The sequence below is a fragment of the Oncorhynchus masou genome, chromosome 24, assembly GCF_036934945.1.
Source record: "Oncorhynchus masou masou isolate Uvic2021 chromosome 24, UVic_Omas_1.1, whole genome shotgun sequence".
NCBI classification, from domain to species: Eukaryota; Metazoa; Chordata; class Actinopteri; order Salmoniformes; family Salmonidae; genus Oncorhynchus; species Oncorhynchus masou.
In genome coordinates, this window is record NC_088235.1 from 54,088,415 (window position 1) to 54,112,381 (window position 23,967).

Below are 23,967 nucleotides of genomic sequence, written 5' to 3' on the forward strand. Positions count from 1 at the left end.
AAAGAGACCCTTCAACCCAGAATTGGGACCCAACACCCTCTCCACTGAGTAGCATGCTAGTGATTGCTTTGCAATGCTTGCAGTTAGCCACTGATTCCTTCCAAACCAATCATAGTTGAATTTGTGATTTCAACTTGTTGTGTAATGTTTATGTCCAATGGCCGGTGAGTACCGATATGTTTTATCTATACTTTCTCTTCATTATTTCTCTTCATATGACAAGGATTAAACAAGATTTACCAGAAGATTGTAGACTTGATTCATGATGATGATGACTGCTAGCTAAGATTTTGAAAGTACAGTATGATGTTGACATGTTCAGTCCAATCAAAGCTACTGTAGATATAACATCATTTGACATCATTTCATTTCTGTGACCAACGATCTTGAGCCTTCTTGGATGGGCACTTCTAATGTGCCCATCCACTTCTAAACTTCTATCTCTATGGCTGCATTTCTAGAGCTGTCCGTCCAGCCAAACTGAGCAATTGGGGGAGAATGGCTTTGGTCAGGGAGGTGATCAAGTACCCGATGGTCACTCTGACAGAGCTCCAGAGTTCCTCTGTGGAGATGGAAGAACCTTCCAGAAGGACAACCATCTATGCAGCACTCCACAAATCAGGCCTTTATGGTATAGTGGCCAAACGGAAGTGCAAGGCCCTTGACAGCCCACTTGGAGTATGCCAAAAAGGCACCGAAAGTACACTCAGACCATGAGAAACATGTCTGTGGTCTGATGAAACGAACTCTTTGACTGAAAACCAAGTGTCAAGTCTGGAAGAAACCTGGCTCTATCCCTACGATGAAGCATGGAGGTGGCAACATCATGCTGTGAGGATGTTTTTCAGAAACAGGGACTGGGAGACAAGTCAGGATCGAGACAAAGATGAACGGAACAAAGTACAGAGAGATCCTTGACGAAATCCTCCTCCAGAGCACTCAGGACCTCAGACTGGAGCGAAGGTCCACCTTTCAACAGGACAACGACCCTAAGCACACAGCCAAGACAACGCAGGAGTGGCTTCAAAAATAGCTGTGCAGCGACGCTCCCCATCCAACTTGGGTCCTGTCTAATTATTTCTGCAAGTGGTTCAATTGCCAGTGGAAACAGGAGGTGGGGAGAGAGGAAATCCCTGTCTTGTACCCCTTTTTAAAGCAATGTCCTCATATAATGTGTATATTTTGCTTATTATATCATATTATTATTAAGTGTAATATTTCAGCTGGAATGTTGAAGGCTTCCAAAGTTTTGAATAGAAAATGCCATGCAAGACCGGCAGAAACCTTTTCGACATTAACAACCATTATTGATAAATCTATATAATTTGTAAGTCGCTCTGGATAAGGGCGTCTGCTAAATGACTTAAATGTAAATGTAAATGTATATCTTGTTTTTTATCATATTGTATTATACTGAAGCATGGTCATGTATTTGTAAAAATGTTTTCCTTTATTTAAATTGGCAAGTCAGTCAAGAACAAATTCTTATTTTCAATGACAGCGGGTTAACTGCCTGTTCAGGGGCAGAACAACAGATTTGTACCTTGTCAGCTCGGGGATTTGAACTTGTAACCTTTCAGTTACTAGTCCAATGCTCTAAACACTAGACTACCCTGCCGCCCCAGACTTTGAAATCCAAATTCCTCCCCCTCCTTCGTTCCCGTAATCGCCCAATCGATACGGATGGTCAAAGCGATGAGGAAATCGAGCTCTGTAAGTAACTCCTAGAATGCAAGCTCGTCCTTGACTGCCGCTTGATTCCAAGCACTCTGCGCTGCCAAAGTGCGGAAATCAACCACATAATCAGCTACACTGCGGGAGTCCTGCCAAAGCTTATCGCCCTGAGAATGGGGCATCAAAGACCTTCCTCACTTCTCCAATGAACCCCTCCATACTAGAGCCGGCTGTTGTTCCCACACGGCAGTAGCTCAGGTGAGAGCCCTCTTGGACATCAGCATGATGAGGTAGGCTATCTTGGAGTGATCCGAGGGGAAGGAGGGGGGCTGAAGCTCGAAGACGAGGGCACACTGAGTTAGGAACGCCTGACAGGTGCTCGGCTCTCCATTGAAGAGTTCTGGAGGAGGTAAGTGGGGCTCCCGAGAAGGTGGAGTGACCGATGAGACGGCGCTGCTAGCAGGTGAGTCGCTGAGGAGCTGTGGGGTTACCACTATGGTAGGCACGCTCGCAGACAACCCGTGACAACCCGTCCAATGCCCGGTCATGGCATTCAGCCAATGTTTGGACCCCCTCCACAAGGCCACGAAGCAATTCCTTGTGCATACCGATGGTGGCTCACTGGGTGGAGATGGCGTTTGTGCAGTTTGCGCGGGTCTGCTGGGTCAGTCATGGCCAGTTCGTTCTATCAGGTATCAAGGTAAGACCCAGATGCAGACGGTGGTGAAGTAACAATGGTTATTACAGCAACAGGGGCAAAGGTACAGGACGGCAGGCAGGCTCAGGGTCAGGTCAGGCAGAGGATGGGGCAAAGGTACAGGGCGGTAGGCAGGCAGGCTCACGGTCAGTTGCAGACAGAGTGGTCAGGTGGGTGGGTACCGGGTCAGAACAGGCAAGGGTCAATAACTAGGAAGATGAGAAAAGAGAGATTGGGGAAAGCAGGAGCTGAGACAAAAAATGCTGGTTGGCTTGACAAACAAGACGAACTGGCAACAGACAAACAAAGAACACAGGTATTAATACACAGGGGATGATGGGGAAGATGGGCGACACCTGAAGGGGGGTGGAGACAATCACAAAGACAGGCGAAACAGATCAGGGTGTGACACATGCAACAATTTCAAAGATTTCCCTGAGTTATAGTTCACAGAAGGAAATCAGTCAATTGAAATAAATTCATTAGGCCCTAGTGTATGCATTTCACATGACTGGGCAGGGGCACAGCCATGGGTGTGCTTGGGAGGGCATAGGCCCACCCAGTTTTTCCTCACAAAAGGGCTTTATTACAGACAGAAATACTCCTGAGCTCACCCCCGATCCTCGTACGATCCCACAGGTGAAGAAGTCAGATGTGGAGGTCCTGGGCTGGCGTGGTTACATGTGGTCTGGGGTTATGAGGCCAGTTTGATGCACTGCCAAATTCTATAAAACAATGTTGGAGGCGGCTTATGGTAGAGAAATTAACATTAAATTCTCTGGCAACAGCTCTGCTGGACATTCCTGCAGTCAGCATGCCAATTACATGCTCCCTTAAATCTTGAGACATCTGAGGCATTGTGATGTGTGAGAAAACTGCACTTTTTAGAGTGGCCTTTTATTGTCCCCAGCATAAGGTGCACCTGTTTAGTGATCATGCTTTTTCATAAGCGTCTTGATATGCCACACCTGTCAGGTGTATGGATTATCTTGGCAAAGGATAAATATTCACTAAAGGGATATAAACACATTTGTGCACAACATTTGAGAGAAATACGATTTTGTGCACGTATGGAACATTTCTTGAACCTTTAATTTCAGCTCATGAAAAATGGGACCAACACTTTAAATGTTTTTTTTTAAATATCTTTGGTCACTTCATATAAACTGTCATTATGGGTCATTAACCAATCACAGCACTCCTTTAGGATTGTACATTCAGCAAGTCACCAGTAGAGGGAGCTCCCTTTCCATTCATTTTCCCAATCTCTGTGGTGGTGTGGTTGGTGGGGGTCATAAAATTGATCATAACTTCAAAATTAGTAAGAGAGCCCACTCTAGAAAAGTGGGGTACTTGTAGAGTATTTTGTTCCAAACATATACGGTTGTAAGAAAATGAAGGACAGCAAAAACATCTTGATTGCAAGACTCTTTACTTTCGTATCCGGCAGCAGAGTAGGGGACAATACAGCAGCAATGAAGCAGTGTAGCCAGGTTCCTAACTCTGGGTCCAGCAGAGTAGACTGAACCAAGAGCTGAGTTTGCCCTCAGCTCTTGAAGTGTTTTACCTCTTTGATCTATTCCCCCACCAGAAGAGCCATTTTAATCATTGGCATGCCCATGTTCTAAATGCATGTTTGTTGTTTTGATACTTCCTGTCACACCAAACTTGATTCCTCACCATTACTGGGTGTGGTGACACCTTCTCCAAATGAATAACCTTAAAACACAAATCTACATTTTACACGGTTCATGGATTGTAGGGCCTTACATGATGCATGTTTAAGTCTAAAAAGGGCCTAAAATGTACACTTTCATCATGTTCGCCTCAAAAATGGTTTGTGATAGAATTCTGAGATACCAGAAATATGTTCCGTCCATGCTCACGTGAAATCGCTCTTATCGTTTAAATTTAACTTATAAATGCCTCATGAGCTTAGTTCCACTGTCATACCCCATCAGAACCCACAATAGAAGCTTGTTTTACTCCAATGTTTGTAAACAAAGTAAATGCAAAAAAACTTGAACAGTCTAAAAACATGGTCAAAACTACTATTGTGATATCATGGATGGTCAGTACTTGCATCCATACCTCTGTCTATGAATTTGATAGTAGTACATTTCTCCAGCCACATCCCTCAGCTTTTTACCTAAACAAGGGGGGATGCTTTGTTATTGTTTTTACTGCTGATAGATACTTTAAATAAGATGGGAGGCCAAGTAATAAACACTTGCATTTTCTCACAATTGACAATTTGGAGAGATGGGCTGAATGATCCATGAATTTAGTCAATTTAGTCATATTTTATGAGGATGCAAATACAATTTTCACACAATCACCAAAAAACAGAACACAGATTTCTGTGACTTTCCGTCCAAAACACCAGTCCTAGATTCAAAATATTTTATTTGTCAGGCCAAGAAATTGACCTAATGCCATTTTTGGCACATGTCAAGGCTGGTCTTGGACTGATTTAAATGTGTAAAGCTAAGGCGCAGCTAGCTCATCAGCATTAGGTTCATCTAGGTCATTAAGAAGTATGCCAGTCCATCATTGTTTACATTGTGTCGTTGAAGCAGTTGGCTTCTCAATGAATCACAGTGTATATGCATTGGGGCGAATGGAATGGGCAGAATGAAAGGCAAGCAGATCTCTAATCTAGACAAATGCCAATAACTGTTAGCACTGTCTGTTAGCACTTCATCTAATGACAAACCAGCTTTCCATTGTGTCTTTGCATCTCGTGTTAATCACCTTTTGATATTGGTATTTGGGTCAAGAGCACAAGAACACAATGACGCTAGACCCTCCTGGTTAACATTCCAAACCTTAATTTCCCACATTTCTCTTCAGGACATCCACAGCAGTGGTTCCCACATTTTGGGGAGTGCACCCTTTTCTCAAATATCCCACAAATACACATACAGTGGGGCAAAACAGTATTTAGTCATCCACCAATTGTGCAAGTTCTCCCACTTAAAAAGATGAGGCCTGTCATTTTCATCATAGGTACACTTCAACTATGACAGACAAAATGAGGGGAAAAAAATCCAGAAAATCACATTGTAGGATTTTTAATGAATTTATTTGCAAATTATGGTGGAAAATAAGTATTTGGTCATCTACTAACAAGCAAGATTTCTGGCTCTCACATACCTGTAAGTTATTCTTTAAGAGGCTCCTCTGTCCTCCACTCGTTACCTGTATTAATGGCACCTGTTTGAACTTGTTATCAGTATAAAATACACCTGTCCACAACCTCAAACAGTCACACTCCAAACTCCACTATGGCCAAGACCAAAGAGCTGTCAAAGAACACCAGAAACAAAATTGTAGACCTGCACCAGGCTGGGAAGACTGAATCTGTCACGACTTTCGTTGTGGGAAGGAGGAGCGGACCAAAATGCAGCGTAGTTGTGATTCATTTTATTTAATAGGGAAACTATACACGATAAACTAACAAAATAACAAACGTACGAAAACCGAAACAGCCCTATCTGGTGCAAAACACAGAGACAGGAACAATCACCCACAAACACACAGTGAAACCCAGGCTACCTAAATATGGTTCCCAATCAGAGACAATGACTAACACCTGCCCCTGATTGAGAACCATATCAGGCCAAACACAGAAATAGACAAACAAGGCCATCCAACATAGATTGCCCACTCAGATCACACCCTGACCAATCAAAACATAGAAACATACAAAGTAAACTATGGCCAGGGCGTGACAGAATCTGCAATAGGTAAGCGGCTTGGTTTGAAGAAATCAACTGCGGGAATAATTATTAGGAAATGGAAGACATACAAGACCACTGATAATCTCCCTCGATCTGGGGCTCCACGCAAGATCTCACCCCGTGGGGTCAAAATTATCACAAGATCGGTGAGCAAAAATCCCAGAACCACATGGAGGGACCTAGTAAATGACCTGCAGAGAGCTGGGACCAAAGTAACAACGCCTACCATTAGTAACACACTACGCCGCCAGGGACTCAAATCCTGCAGTGCCAGACGTGTCCTCCTGCTTAAGCCAGTACATGTCCAGGCCCGTCTGAAGTTTGCTAGAGAGCATTTGAATGATCCAGAAGAAGATTGAGAATGTCATATGGTCAGATGAAACCAAAATATAACTTTTTGGTAAAAACTCAACTCGTCGTGTTTGGAGGACAAAGAATGCTGAGTTGCATCCAAAGAACACCATACCTTGAAGCATTTCAAGGTCCTGGAGTGGCCTAGCCAGCCTCCAGATCTCAACCCCATAGAAAATCTTTGGAGGGAGTTGATAGTCTGTGTTGCCCAGCAACAGCCCCAAAACATCACTGCTCTAGAGTAGATCTGCATGGAGGAATGGGCTAAAATACCAGCAACAGTGTGTGAAAACCTTGTGAAGACTTACAGAAAATGTTTGACCTCTGTCATTGCCAACAAAGGGTATATAACAAAGTATTGAGATAATCTTTTGTTATTGACCAAATACTTATTTTCCACCATAATTGGTAAATAAATTCATTACAAATCATACAATGTGATTTTCAGTATTTTTTTTCTCATTTTATCTGTCATAGTTGAAGTGTACCTAAGATGAAAATTACAGGCCTTGCTCATCTTTTTAAGTGGGCGAACTTGCACAATTGGTGGCTGACTAAATACTTTTTTGCCCTTCTGTACACATGACACCATTTATAGAATTGCAAGAAAATGAGCTTTAAAACTGCAACATTTTTGGTGCACCCAATGACAAGATGTGAAGAATTGCAGTAAATAAGGGGCAGAGGAGGTGTGGGATATTCCCCAATGCTGGAAGGGGGGCATGAGTGAAATAGTTTGGGAACCCCTGATCTACAGGACCCGGTGTCACAGGAAGTCCAAGAAGATCATCAAGGACCTCAGCCACCCGAGCCAAGGTCTGTTCACCCTGCTACCATCTAGAAGGCGGGGACAGAACAGGTGCATCATAGCTGGGACCGAGAGACTGAAAAATAATCTCCAGGCCATCAGACTGTTAAATAGTCACCACTAGCCGGCCTCTGCCCAGTACCTTACCCTGAACATTAGTCACTGTTACTAGCCAGCTACCACCCTGCACCTTAGAGACGGCTGCCCTATACAGGTGCATCAAAGCTGGGACCGAGAGACTGAAAAACAGCTTCTATCTCAAGGCCATCAGACTGTTAAACAGCCACCACTAACATTGAGTGGCTGCTGCCAACACACTGACTCAACTCCAGCCACTTTAATAATGGGAATTGATGGGAAATGATGTAAAATATATCACTAGCCACTTTAAACAATGCTACCTAATATAATGTTTACATACCCTACATTATTCATCTCATATGTATACATATATACTGTACTCTATATCATCTACTGCATCTTTATGTAATACATGTATCACTAGCCACTTTAACTATGCCACTTTGTTTACATACTCATCTCATATGTATATACTGTACTCGATACCATCTACTGTATCTTGCCTATGCCGCTCTGTACCATCACTCATTCATATATCTTTATGTACATATGCTTTATCCCCTTACACTTGTGTGTATAAGGTAGTAGTTTTGAATTGTTAGTTAGATTACTTGTTGGTTATTACTGCATTGTCGGAACTAGAAGCACAAGCATTTTGCTACACTCGCATTAACATCTGCTAACCATGTGTATGTGACAAATAACATTTGATTTGATTTGATTTATATATACACTACCATTCAAAAGTTTGGGGTCACTTTGAAATTTCCTTGTTTTTTAAAGAAAACATTTTTTGTCCATTAAAATAACATCAAATTGATCAGAAATACAATGTAGACATTGTTAATGAATATTGTAGCTGGAAATGTTAGATTTTTTTTATGGCACATCTACATAGGCGTACAGAGGCCCACTATCAGCAACCATCACTCCTGTGTTCCAATGGCATGTTGTTTTAGCTAATCCAAGTTGATAATTTTAAAAGGCTAATTGATTATTAGAACACCCTTTTGCAATTATGTTAGCACAGCTGACAACTGTTGTTCTGATTAAAGAAGTAATAAAACTGGCCTTCTTTAGACTAGTTGAGTATCTGGAGCATCAGCATTTGTGGGTTCAATTACATTATCAAAACGGCCAGAAACAAAGCACTTTCTTCTGAAACTTGTCAGCCTATTCTTGTTCTGAGAAGTTAAGGAAATTCCATGCGGGAAATTGCCAAAATACTGAAGATCTGGTACAATGCTGTGTACTACTCCTTCACGCAACAGAGCAAACAGACCCTAACCAGAATAGAAAGAGGAGTGGGAGGCACAGGTGCACAACTAAGCAAGAGGACAAGTACATTAGAGTGTCTAGTTTGAGAAACAGACATCTCACTAGTCCTCAACTGGCAGCTTCATTAAATAGTACCCTCAAAACACCAGTCTCAACATCAACAGTGAAGAGGCGTGTTCCTCTGTCCAGTGTCTGTGTTCTTTTGCCCATCTTAATCTTTTCTTTTTATTGGCCAGTCTGAGATATGGCATTTTCTTTGCACCTCTGCCTAGAAGGCCAGTATCCAGGAGTCGCCTCTTCACTGTTTGTTGTTAAGATTGGTGTTTTGCAGGTACTATTTAATGAAGCTGCCAGTTGAGGACTTGCGAATATGACAATTTTTTGACAACCGTATTTGCATAAGTATTCTGACCCTTTGCTATGAGATTCAACATTGAGTTAATGTGCATTCTGTTGCCATTGATCATCCCTGGAATTGTCAGTAGAACTCAGAGACAGGATTGTGTTAAGGCACAGATCTGGGAAATGGTACCAAAACATTTCTGCAGCATTGAATGTCCCCAAGAGTGGCCTCCATTTTCTTAAATGGAAGAAGGTTGGAACCACCAAGACTCTTCCTCGAGCTGGCCGCCGTGCCAAACTGAGCAGTAGGGGGAGAAGGGCCTTAGTCAGGGAGTTGACCAAGAACCCGAAGGTCACTCTGACAGAGCTCCAGAGTTTCTCTGTGGAGATGGAATAACCTTCCAGAAGGACAACCATCTCATCTCTGCTGACACTCTTCAGTATAAATACACATGACATCCCACTTGGAGTTAGCCAAAAGGCACCTAAAGGACTCTCAGACTATGAGAAACAAGATTAAATAAATAAATCCTGCCACCATCTCTACAGTAAAGCATGGTGGTGGCAGCATCATGCTGTGAACATGTTTTTTCAGCAGCAGGGACCTCAGACTGGGGTGAAGGTTCACCTTCCAACAGGACAATTACCCTAAGCACACAGCCAAGACAATGCAGGAGTGGCTTCGGGACATGTCTTTGAACGTCCTTCAGTGGCCCTGCCAGAGCCCAGACTTGAACCCAATCTAACATCTCTGAAGAGACCTGAAAATAGCAGTGGAGTGACGCTCCCCATCCAACCTGACAGAGCTTGAGAGTATCTGCAGATAACAATGGGAGAAATTCCCCAAATAAGGTGTGCCAAGCTTGTAGTTGCATTGCAAATTGTAAAGATTTCTAAAAGCCTATTTTTGCTTTGTCATTATGGGATATTGTGTGTCGATTGATGAGGGAATAAAAATATATATATTTTAGAATAAGGCTGTAACGTAACAAATGGGGAAAAAGTTAATAAATGGATTTCTATAGTTTCCAAATTCGGTGCCTTTTTTTTGTATTTGCAAAGTTTTGGCACATTCATTCCATGTAGACAGGGTTTAGAGGGTGGCGTAGATGATGCGTCTCTATTGGTCAGCCCGGTTTGGAGTAACAGTTCATAATTATTTATATCCGAGCTAGCAGCTTTTAAAACAATGGCCAGCACAACTATAGTACATTCGGAAAGTATTCAGAGCCCTTAATGTCTATATTTGTTTTTGCCGTGTGCATTCTATTCTAGACACCTTGAAACAACTGATAATGTAATAAAATGCCAATAATGTATCAAATGCTGAGGAATAAATTGCTAATATCGTTATAAATATTTTGAACACTTAACAAATATGCAAAGAGAAACGACAGTCCATCACTACTTTAAGACATGAAGGTCAATGAATCCAGAAAATTTCAAGAACTTTGAAAGTTTATTCAAGTGCAGTCGCAAAAACCATCAAGCGCTATGATGAAACTGGCTCTCATGAGGACCGCCACAAGTAAGGAAGACCCACAGTTACCTCTGCTGCAGAGGATATGTTCATTAAAGTTAACTGCAGCTCAGATTGCAGCCCAAATAAATGCCTCACAAAATTAGAGTGACAGACACATCTCAACATCAACTGTTCAGAGGATACTTTGTGAATCAGGCATTCATGGTTGAATTGTTGCAAAGAAACCATTTTTAAAGGACACCAATAATAAGAAGAGACTTGCTTGTGCCAAGAAACACGAGGTATGAACATTAGACTTGTGGAAATCTGTCCTTTGGTCTAATGAGTCCAAATTTGAGATTTTTGGTTCCAAACGTGTCTTTGTGAGACGCATAGTAGGTGAACGGATGGTCTCTGCATGTGTGGTTCCCATCTTCAAGCATGGTTGAGAAGGTCTGATGGTGTGGGGGTGCTTTGCTGGTGACACTGTCAGTGATTTATTTAGAATTCAAGGCCGACTTAACCAGCATGGCTACTACAGCGTAATGCACAATAGACCATCCCATCTGGTTTACGCTTAGTGGGACTGTCACACCCTGATAAGTTTCACCTGTCTTTGTGCTTGTCTCCTCCCCCCACCAGGTGTCTCACATCTCCCCTCATTATCCCCTGTGTTGTTATATCTGTGTTCTCTGTTTGTCTGTTTTGTTCGTCAAGCCTATCAGTGTTTTTCCCCTTGCGCCTATCATTTATATAGTTCCTGTTTTCTAGTTTTCACAGTTTTGAACATTCTGCCTGCCCTGACCCTGAGCCTGACTGCTGTTCTGGACCTTGCCCCACCACACTGTATTATTGACCTCTGCCTGCCCTGACCCTGAGACTGCTTGCCGTTCCGTACCTTTTGGAATCTGATCTGGATTTTTGACCTCTGCCTGCCCTTGACCTGTCATTTTGCCTGCCCCCTGTTCTAGTAATACACTTTTGTTACTTCAACAATGTCTGCATCTGGGTCTTGCCTAAATCTTGATAGTATGAACTGGCCTAAAATGTGATAGCACGAACTGGCCATGACCGACCCAGCAGACTCAGAACAGTTCCACAATGCTGTCTCCCTGCGAGGAGCCACCATTGGATGACACGAGGAGTTACTGCAATGTCTTATGGAGGGACTCCATACCCTGACAGAACGCCATTACCAGGCGTTTGACTCTTTGCTGGAGCAATTCCGCGGATTCCCCACTGGGCAGTGGGTCACACCCGTAATCTCCCAGCCTACCCCAGTGTCCTGAGAACCCCGCTTACCTCCTCTGGAGCGCTACGCTGGAGAATCCAGAACCAGGCTTTTCTCTCCCAGTTCTCCCTCATTTTTGAGTTGCAGCCTTCTTTGTTCCCCTCGGACCGCTCGAGGACAGCGTACATCATAATTCTGATGTCCGGAAAGGCACTCGCCTGGGATAGGGCGGTGTGGGAGCAACAGTCCACCATCTGCCTCATTCTAGAGGAAATCGTGGCAGAAGTATGGAAGGTGTTTGATTAACCATTGTCCGGGAGAGAGGCTGCTCGTAAGCTGCTCCAGCTACGCCAAGACTCCCATAGTGTGGCAGACTACGCAATGGATTTTCACACTGTGGCGGCTGAGAGTGCCTGGAACTTGTAAGGATTGTTTGAGGATACAAATCATCTGTCCTCGGTTGCGACACTCACTACCGAGTTCCAAACGAACTCTGTTGGCAACGTCAGCACAATAACTATTCATGTGGTCCTCCATGGGTATCCATGGTGGACCACACAACATACTGTATAATCGCGACTCAAAGTTTACTTCAATATGATGGTCATTATTTCAATACTTGTGCGTAAAGGGATTTCCACCGTCATTTCTCGCATAATTAAATTTACTGACAATAAGAAAATCCGGCCCATTCACTTATGTAACACGCCAGGAGGTGGCGATTCTGCATGTACCAGATTACGTTTGGACCTAGCGAAATGTGGAAAAACTACACCATTTAGGGCCGTCTCTAAAGTTCACATGTTCAATCTCAGTGCTAGACACTCATTATTATAATTTTGTAGCTTTTCCTAAACCTTAACCCTAACCTTAAGAATTCGGAATTAATGTCTACATTTTAGTTTAACCCTAACCGTAACCATTCGGTAGGGATGCCCAAACTTCAGTTTTAGTTTAAACATTTGCAGAGTTTGATTGACAGTTAAGATATGGCCCACATGGCAGAATTAAAACATTAAGCCATGGCATAATTCTGTGACAGCTAAAATATGCCAACACATGATGTAATTCTGTAAACTTCTGGCCCTTCTTTGGACACTGTGTTAACTAACCTCCAGATGAGCTTCAATGCCATACAACTCTCCTTCCGTGGCCTCCAACTGCTCTTAAATGCAAGTTAAACTAAATGCATGCTCTTCAACCGATCGCTGCCCGCACTTGCGTCTAGCATCACTACTCTGGACGGTTCTGACTTAGAATATGTGGACAACTACAAATACCTAGGTGTCTGGTTAGACTGTAAACTCTCCTTCCAGACTCACATTAAGCATCTCCAATCTAAAATTAAATCTAGAATCAGCTTCCTATTTTGCAACAAAGCATCCTTCACTCATGCTGCAAAACATACCCCCGTAAAACTGACTATCCTACCGATCCTTCACTTTGACGATGTCATTTCCAAAAAAGCCTCCAACACTCTACTCAGCAAATTGGATGCAGTCTATCACAGTGCCATCCGTTTGGTCACCAAAGCCCCATATACTACCCACCACTTTGACCTGTATGCTCTCATTGGCTGGCCCTCGCTTCATATTCATAGCCAAACCCACTGGCTCCAGGTTATCTATAAGTCTTTGCTAGCTATAGCCCCGCCTTATCTCAGCTCACTGGTCACCATAGCATCACCCACCCGTAGCATGCGCTCCAGCAGGTATATTTCACTGGTCACCCCCAAAGCCAATTCCTCTTTTGGCCGCCTTTCCTTCCAGTTCTCTGATGCCAATGACTGGAATGAATTGCAAAAATCACTGAAGCTGGCGACTCATATCTACTTCACTAACTTTAAGCACCAGCTGTCAGAGCAACTCACAGATCACTGCACCTGTACATAACCCATCTGTAAATTGCATTGATTTACAACATTAATTTGCTCTTGCCATTCAAAATGAATTCCATGCAATATGATTTATTTTGTTGTCAATACTTTTGGGTTATTGTTTTGCTGCTTTCAATATCATTATTATCTTTGTTTGAAATAATAATAATGTTGTTCTCGAATTCAAACAGGTGTCTTGATATTAAAGGCACAAAAGTAATTCCACAAATCTCTAGCACTAGTAATACTGTATGTAGCCTAACTCTGAAACATCAGCGTCGAGCTAAACTGAAAGTGAAAGACTTCTGATGTGAGTACCTCAAACAGGCAGCCAACAGTTAGGCTACGACTCTTGTTGGGCGCAATTCACTGACAATAATATGCAATAGTATGATATGTAGGCTAAGTTGATTTGTAAACTAAAATACAAATCAAAGTCTCATTACGATAGAGGGAATAATGTTTTATGAAAAAAACGAGGCATCTTCTCGTTTTGAGTCTCGCCGCCGGCCGCCCAATGCCCTGTCCATGGTCCTGAAATAGGCTCATACAAAGTTTTAGTGTAGGGTAGGCAACCAATGCTAAATTTGTGTTGCGAGTATTTTGAGCTGGGGCCCTGACAAGATACAACAACACTACTGACACACACGCACACGAGGAAGGGAGGATGGGAAGCGCGTCACTAGCACACTACGATTGGTGAAGTGAGAGAGAAAATTGTGCAAGCGCCTTGTACGGTGAACCCCCATTCTCAAATGACAATGCGCGCTCCCGGCGTGAGAAGGTGTGCTCGTTTCAGGGGCTGCGGTCCCATTGACTGTTCTACAGCTCCCTGACAGCGGCAGCATCAGCAGCAGAGCGCGGCTGCGTTAGAAAACAAGGCACCCAGCCAGCGGATCAACCTGGGCAGCGGCAGAGTAACATCTCTCCGCTGTGAAGAAAGCTAAGCCTTAACCAGGTGACCGAGTATCATTCTCCACCAGAGATGGGTTCCCGGTAACTGGAAGTGGAAGTGGAGGGGAGAGGCGGGCGGGAGGGGGGTGGGGGGGAGAAGAGAAAAGAGCGAGAGAGAGGCAGAGGAAAGGCGACTAGGAACCGAAGAAGCACTACAGCCGTGGGTGCCCGCCACCATGAGAGCCTTGCATCACTTGCCCAAGCCTTTGCTTCGTCCGTGGGCCATGTCGTGATACGTGGGCTCCGCCAGCGGGATTTCTGTCCGTAATCCGAGCCGCCGAGGAAGGGGGGAGAAGATGTCCGCCTCGGTGGGCCCTCGGGGCGGCACGCGCCCACCCGTTGCGCCGGTGTCCATGCCTGAGCCGGACCTTAGCCATCTGACTGAGGAAGAGAGGAAGATAATCATGGCCGTGTTAGCTCGACAGAAGGAGGAGGAGGAGAAGGAAGAGGCCATGTTAAAGTAAGAGAGACACTGGGGCTATTTCTGCTCTGGAGATGTTGGGGAGATGTAGTGCAGAGATGGTGCTCATACTGCTGCTCATCGGCCGCTAGGCTACCAATAGACACCAAACCTATACAAATATCTGCCTTCCTGAAGGAAAATGCTATTGACGTGTGTGTGTGTGTGTGTGTGTGTGTGTGTGTGTGTGTGTGTGTGTGTGTGTGTGTGTGTGTGTGTGTGTGTGTGTGTGTGTGTGTGTGTGTGTGTGTGTGTGTGTGTGTGTGTGTGTATCAGCATGTATAGCCCCAGCTCCTCTCGGCAAATATAGTGTAGCCTATTTTCGCCCTCACTCTCATCCATCTAGAGCCTATAATTTAGTCACACAGTTAAGATGCCCTAACACGCTGTGTGTGTGCGTGTGTGAAAGAGAGAGGGAGGAAGAGGTTTCTGAGTAAGCATGTGTTGGGTCAGCGCTGTCACAGGTGTAAGAGACGAACAGGGTGAGAGAGGGAGGGAGAGAAAGAGAAGGGGGAGAGAGAGGGGTGTGTCGTCCCTGAGACACGCAGCAGCGTCACACTCCAGTGTCTTCTGATGCCCTAACTAATTTCTTCTCAACCTCACCCACTTCCCGGCAATACAATCATGTGTTCTGTCATATCCGAACAAATTTCTGGCTATATAGGTTATATATAGCCTATAGCCCAGTATCTCGAGCACTGCGTCCGCAGGCTACAGGCTAACTTCAGGCTGCGATTGCACAACGTGATTCGACCGAGATTCTCTTAATTTCTGCTTGTAAAATCAATGCATATCTGCTCTAGCTGAGTGTTTCCGTCCCGTGTCTCAACAGCTGTTTGCATGTTAGGTCGCTGCTTTGGCGATGCGGTGGGTTGAGTATAACAGCGATGTAGGCCAGCGCCAGCACTCTCGCATCAGGCTGCAACAGCCCATCTCTACAGACAGGCTAGCGTAAATGCATGTAGCCTAGTCCATGCCCTATGTGCTGTTTGATTATAGTTGATGATGGGCGAAAATCATCACAGTCAGCCTGTGCTATTTTAGTATTTTCACACACAGACTTTGCGTCGGTGTGGAAGGAGCACGTTTATTGTATTTGTCACGACAAAACATCGACGGTTTGTCATCGTGACTTAGACGTAACCTTATCTGAGTAGCATATTACTCCACAGATTGCCTGTCAAACTGCAGCGAGGTGATATGACGTTAAACAAGTCACTGCTATCGCATAGTCTTATAGAGAACGAATAACCGGGCTCCTATGAGAACTCCACTGCTATTCACGTCTGTGTTCTATTTTAGGCTCCTTGTGCAGAGTGATGGTCCTGTACTGAAACTGCAGATCGATTTATTGCATCTAAAGAAGGAAGTGTCCAATGCACAAGTGATCATGCATCATTTTCATCTTAGGCTATGCATTGGCCCTATAACACTATAGCATTTGTGTGTGTGTGCGCGCATGCATGCTTCGCATGCTCATGTGGTTTGCTGTGTGATCTCAATTGCTACAGTAGCCTGTGTGCCCCTACTCTAGAGAGGAAAATAGCCTTTTAAGTCTTCCACTCACAGAACTCACCTATATCTGATAGCATCATTCACTCTAATCACAACATCAGATTACAGTAGACGCGGGCTGAACTGATATGTCATCTAATCTGCGCATTCTATGCTGTAAAACTATTCGATAAACCCACTAATGTGAGAAGCACTGATGAAACATAGACACAGGACTATGACACCCCATATACAGTTCCAGTCAAAAGTTTGGACAAACCTACTCATTCAAGGGGTTTTCTTATTTATTTTTTTTTACAATTTTCTACAATGTATAATAATAGTGAAGACATCACAACGATGAAATACCACATATGGAATCATGTAGTAACCAAAAAAAGTTTTAAACAAATCAAAATATATTTTACATTTGAGATTCTTCAAAGTACCACCCTTTGCCTTGATGACAGCTTTGCACACTCTTGGCATTCGCTCAACCAGTTTCAGCTGGAACAGTCTTGAAGGAGTTCCCACATATGTTGAGCACTTGTTGGCTGTTAGTCCTTCTCTCTATGGTCCAACTCATCCCAAACATCTCAATTGGGTTGAGGTCAGGTGATTGTGGAGGTCAGGTCATCTGATACAGCACTCCATCACTCTCCGTAGTCATATAGCCCTTATACAGCCTAGAGGTGCGATTTGGGTCATTGTCCTGTTGAAAACAAATGATAGTCCCACTAAGCGCAAACCAGATGGGATGGCGTATCGCTACAGAATGCTGTGGTAGTCTTGCTGGTTAAGTATATCTTGAATTCCAAATAAATCACTGACAGTGTCACCAGCAAAGCACCCCACACCATCACACCTCCTCCTCCATGCTTCACGGTGGGAACCACACATGCGGAGATCATCCGTTCACCTGCTCTGCGTCTCACAAAGACATGGCGGTTAGAAGCAAAAATCTTACATTTGGACTCATCAGACCAAAGGACAGAATTCCACTAGTCTAATATCCACTCCTTGTGTTTCTTTGCCCAAGCAAGTCTCTTCTTCTTTTGTGTCCTTTAGTAGTGGTTTCTTTGCAGCAATTCCAACACAAAGGCCTGATTCATGCATTCTCCTCTGAACAGTTGATGTTGAGATGTGTCAGTTACTTGAACTCTGTGAAGCATTTTTTGTGGCTGCAATCTGAGGTGCAGTTAACTCTAATGAACTTATCCTATGCAGCAGAGGTAACTCTGGGTCTTTCTTTCCTGTGGTGGTCCCCATGAGAGCCAGTTTCATCATAGTGCTTGATGGTTTTTTAAATGTTCAGTATTGACTTACCTTCATGTCTTCAAGTAGTGATGGACTGTCATTTCTCTTTACTTGTTTGAGCTGTTCATGCCATTATATGGACTTGGTCTTTTACCAAATAGGGCTATCTTCTGTATACCACCCCTTCCTTGTCACAAAACATCTGATTGGCTCAAACGCATTAAGAAGGAAAGACATTTCACAAATGAACTTTTAACAAGGCAAACCTGTTAATGAAAATGCACTCCAGATGACTACCTCATGAAGCTGGTTGAGAGAATGCCAAGCGTGTGCAAAGCTGTCATCAAGGCAAAGGGTGGCTCCTTTGAAGAATCTCAAATATAAAATACATTTTGATTCGTTTAAAACACTTTTTTGGTTACTACATGATTCTATATGTGTTATTTCATAGCTTTGATGTCTTCACTATTATTCTGCAATGTAGAAAATAGTCAATGGGTAGGTGTGTCCAAACTGGTGCTGATCACACACTCACACACACACACACACACACACACACACACACACACACACACACACACACACACACACACACACACACACACACACACACACACACACACACACACACACACACACACACACACACACACACACACACACAGGGATTTAATTCAATCTGCCATATCAATATTTACACACTGCATTTGTATTCATACTATCTGCCCTTGCATATGTGTGGGTGTGTGTGTACTGCATGTGCAGATATTTTCATGGATAGGTCACAGTCAGAAAAAAAGTATCTGATGGCTGTGAGATTGCAGTGTGCTCCTCTGGTACTGTTTCCTAATAATTAGGTTTTGCTTATACAGCAACTTTTTCACCCAATCCGTGTAATTGAAGAATGGCGGTTTGAACAGCTGAAATACTGGACAGTCAGACACATTTGCAATCGAACCCAATTTTTTTTCATCACACCCATCTAATGACAGCTCAAACACAGTGTGTTAAAACAGATCTGTCACCCCTTTCAGTTTGAGACAGAACGCCTCCGTGTTGTGGGGTTCTCAAACGGTTTTATCTGTGATCAAGATAACCAGAGGACCAACCCATTGATGTGTCAGATTACTGAGGGGAAAAAAGAAAACAGTAGATATTTTGAGGTAAAAGTGAAAACATTCCAGTGTATAATAATTTTATCAGAAATATTGTTTTTTAAGTCACTGTTGTGTCATTCTAAAATATCATGAATCAGTGGTCTTTGTTATTGTAATTGATGTTCTACATAGCAACTTATTTTCTCTATTCTGATTGGTCAGGTGTTGGTTAATTGTTGATGGAGAACAGGAAGTAGTGGATTTGATTTATGGCTATGAAAGGGTTTTCACTAGATAGCACAGTCACAAAGTAAAAATTGGCTATATCATATCAGTTCATGAAAACAAAAATGTGCTTTTTGGTCTTAATTTAAGGTTAGGCTTAGGCATAAGGTTAGCAGTGTGGTTAAGGTTAGGGTTAAGTTTAAAAGCACATCCTAATAAGATAAATTGTACAAATAGGTGGGGTTTATTACTTTGTGGCTGTGGTAACTAGTGATGACACTGTGAATGTGGTAATTTCACCCATCCAATGTTTAATCGCGTTCCCGTGCTCAGATGTTGCATGTATCAACCAATGGTTGGGTGCCATATCATCAATTGTGCATTTGGGCACCAGATTGCCATAACAAATGATGTGGTGAGCTGATATGTAAAATACCTATTCAGGCATTATAAGATCTAGCAGGTGTCAGCAATGTCTGAGCAGAGGAATCCGACCAATGTCTAAATAGAGAGTCATGCATACACCTTCTAAAGAACCCTCAAACCACACCGATGTATAACATTTGACAACGTTTTCTGACAACAATACAATCCCATTGTCCCTTTTGTGTGTTCCAGGGAGGAGAAGCCCATCCAAGCAAGAACTGTGAACCTGGTAGGCCAAAAGAAGCCTCCTCAGCAAAATGATGTCAGGTAAAAACCACTATACAACCATATTTTGCTTACTATTTCTTTTTAATGGTCAGCTGGTTATTGTAACACAGTCTTGGGGTGGTCAGAAAGACTGGGTTTGAGCCAAGTCGGTCACATTGCTTCCTAAACCCGGGATGGGTCTCTGAGGACATTGTGGTCGAAGGGGGGTGAAGTGTAGCGGATGTGGTTTGGTGCACGCGTAATGCGTAACCTTCCCTGAGACCTGAAGATTTGTGTTAGCTCCCCAAGCTAATGGACAACATTCCACAACCCAGTGAGAAGATGGACATCACTTGTCAATTAACTCTTAAGTACTATTGAGCCATCATTTAGTCTTTGACATGGGTTTGTGCTGTGGATAAGTGGTTAAGCCTGATGCCCCTAACAGCTGGTCCAGGGTCAGATATTCTGTATCCTCCTAGAGGTTAGAAAGTTAGAAATTGCGGTTGGGTAATCTGAGCCCAGCAACTTCCTATCACTCTGGCTCTGATGAGAAAAACAGCCAGTATCCATCCAGAGTGATAAGTATGTCATATCGAAGTACCGGTATGCCAACTATACGTCCAACATCTAAGTTCCCTTTGACTGAGGCAAGTTTGAGGATGCAGTTGAGAATGGGTAAGTGTTTGTCAGTATGTTTCGGTGTTTTAGGTGGTGGGAGGTGTGGACACTACTTTACACTTATGTCTGTAATACAGATTGTATCTGTAGCACATTGAACACATGTTATGTGTGTACGTACTGTAAGTAATTATGTCTGCACAGTCGTGCACATTTACAGTGTGTGTGTGTGTGTGTGGTTGTCCATATGAGTGTTTTTTTGCGTTCACTTGTGTGTTTTGTGCAATAATGCATGCGTGTGTGAGAGGTTGAATCAGAGAGTGGTGGGATGAAGAGGTAAATCACATCTGCTTCCCAGAGGAATCCCGGGAATGTGGCCCATTGTGACATTATACCACGAATCCCGGTCAGTATTCTGACACATACGGAATGTCAGCACGGGATACAGATAATGATAAGCACTTTACTTTGATGAAAAGAAGTGAACTATAAGGAATTTGGTATCACTTGACATGCAGGCTGTTTTGTACATGCACTATCTGTTTTTCTATATATGATCCTAGATGAGCACAGATGTTGATCTGTCATATGAATTTGGGGAGCTCAAGAAATGCAAAGCAAATCTTTGTAAAGGGCAAGTGAAGTGAATTCAGAATGCATGAATGGAAGACCTACTATTCCTGTTGATAGAGAGAAAGATAAACAAATAGAGAGAAAAGCTTTCATAACTCTGTACGTTAAAGAAGAGCCCTCAACAGCCATGTATTTATTGAGAATGTGAAAAAACACGTAATAATTTAGGAACTCTGTCTGGTCTCAACTTACTGTTGAGAGTATGAATAGTAGAATACACAAGGTGCAATTTTGACACTTAGCATTTTTCCACTTGTTTTATTTCACTCACTGACATGTCAGTTAAAACATTTCAGATTGGTAAATTAGTCTAGTTAGTCTAGCCAGCTATCTAAACTTGTAGTAATCATGGCTGAATTACCGCCCCGGCACGAAGGGCACATGTCCAGGGGCCCTGACCTCCAGGGAGCCTCCATTCATTTTGTTTTTCATTCTCACTCATACAGTGGCGTGTGAAAGTATTCACCCTCTTTCGCATTTTTCCTATTTTGTTGCCTTACAACCTGGAATTAAAATAGATTTTTGGGGGTTTGTGTCATTTGATTTACACAACATGCCTACCACTTTGAAGATGCAAAATATTTTTTGGGGGGTGAAACAAACAAAAAAATAAGACTAAAAAACAGAACTTGAGCGTGCATAACTATTCAACCCCCAAAGTCAATTACAGCTGCAAGTCTCTTGGGGTATGTCTCTATAAGCCTTGCACATGTAGCCACTGTGATTTTTACACATTCTTCAAGGCAAAACTGCTCCAGCTCCTTCAAGTTGGGTGAGTTCCGCTGGTGTACAGCAATCTTTGGATTGAGGTCTGGGCTTTGACTAGGCCATTCTAAGACATTTAAATGTTTCCCCTTAAACCACTCAAGTGTTGTTTTAGCAGTATGCTTAGGTTCATTGTCGTGCTGGCAGGTGAACCTCCATCCCAGGCTCAAATCTCTGGAAGACTGAAATGTTTCCCTCAAGAATTTCCCTGTATTTAGCGCCACCCATCATTCCTTCAAATCTGACCAGTTTCCCAGTCCCTGCCAGTGAAAAACATCCCCACAGCATGATGCTGCCACCACCATGCTTCACTGTAGGGATGGTGTTCTCGGGGTGATGAAAGGTGTTGAGTTTGAGCCAGAGATAGCGTTTTCCTTGATTGCCAAAAAGCTACATTTTAGTCTCATCTGACCAGAGTACCTTCTTCCATTATGTTTGGGGAGTCTCCCACCTGCCTTTTGGTGAACACCAAACTTGTTTGCTTATTGTTTTCTTTTTTTCTGGCCACTCTTCTGTAAAGCCCAGCTTTGTGGAGTGTACGGCTTAAAGTTGTCCTACGGACAGATACTTCAATCTCCACTGTGGAGCTTTGCAGCTCCTTCAGGGTTATCTTTGGTCTCTTTGTTGCCTCTGATTAATGCCCTCCTTGCCTGGTCTATGAGTTTTGGTGGGCGGCGCTCTCTTGGCAGGTTTGTTGTGGTACCACATCCTTTCCATTTTTTAATAATGGATTTAATGGTGCTCGTGGGATGTTCAAAGTTGTTGATTTTTTTAAATAATCCAACCCTGATCTGTACTTCTCCACAACTTTGTCGCTGACCTGTTTGGAGAGCTCCTTGGTCTTCATGGTGCCGCTTGCTTGGTGGTTCCCCTTGCTTAGTGGTGTTGCAGACTCTGGGGCCTTTCAGAACAGGTGTACATATACCGAGATCATGTGACAGATCATGTGACACTTAGATTGCACACATGTGGGCTTAATTAAACTAATTATGTGACTTCTGAAGGTAATTGGTTGCACCAGATCTTATTTAGGGGCTTCATAGTAAAGGGGGTGAATACATATGCACGCACCACTTTTCTGTTTTATTTTTTTTATTTTTTATTGAAACAAGTAAAAAAATTTCATTTCACTTCACCAATTTGGACTATTTTGTGTATGTCCATTACATGAAATACAAATAAAAATCAATTTAAATTACAGGTTGTAATGCAACAAAATATGAAAAACGTCAAGGGGGTTGAATACTTTTGCATGGCACTGTATATCATATTAACATGTCTGCAAAATGTGTCAAATTGCAGGAAATTAGCTGTAAAATTGCAACTATTTTTTTCTTCTGTAAAGCAAAATAATCTGTTTACTTTTAGGTAATAATATACTTTTCTGCTAAAAGATCCCTCTGTACGTATGAAATGATCATTTTGAATCGCTCTACTAAGTTTATGTGAGTTCATGTGTAGCGGCTAATTGTATAGTTTATAGGTTATGTGTTTGTAGATCGACTGAGGTAAATGAAATTACAGCAACCAATGTGATAATGGTTAGGGTCATTTTTGATTGCTATTGCTGTTCTCCAAAAAGTATTTTAGACTGATTAAATTGTATAGAAATGCAGTCCAGCCGTCCGGGCTTCACTAAAACTCAGACCCTGGTTTCGTCCCTGCTCATGCCCACTGAGCAACACAGGCTATGTAAGATAACCTCTTAGCATTAGCATCACCTAAAGCTCAAGTCAAACATTAGCTGGCATAAGTCACAATTTCTGTAACTTTATATTTACCATATAGAGCTTACATTACTCTTATCTCTATATGACAGGAATGTATGTTTGTAACATTCTGTAACGATGCACATACAGTACCAGTCAAACGTTTGGACACACCTACTCATTCAAGGGTTTTTATTTCTTTCTTTTTTACTATTTTCTACATTGTAGAATAATAGGGAAGCAATCAAAACTATTAAATGACACATATGGAATCATGTAGTAACCACTACTAAAGGACACAATAATAAGAAGAGACTTGCTTGGGCCAAGAAACACGAGGAGTGGATATTAGACCAGTGGACATCTGTCCTTTAGTCTGATGAGCCCAAATTTGACATTTTTGGTTCCAACAACTGCCATGTCTTTGTGAGACACAGAGTAGATGAACGGATGATCTCCGCATGTGTGGTTCCCACTGTGAAGCATGGAGGAGTACGGTGTGGGGTGCTTTGCTGGTGACACTGTCAGTAATTTATTTAGAATTCTAGAAACACTTGACCAGCATCACTACCACAT

The 23,967-nt window shown here is 42.8% G+C and overlaps 1 pseudogene; it reads left to right on the plus strand.

The window, feature by feature from the left end:
- The first annotated feature begins 14,594 nt into the window (after positions 1-14,594).
- The window catches only part of LOC135512332 (regulating synaptic membrane exocytosis protein 1-like), a 68,120-nt pseudogene continuing 58,747 nt past the window's right edge, over positions 14,595-23,967 (plus strand).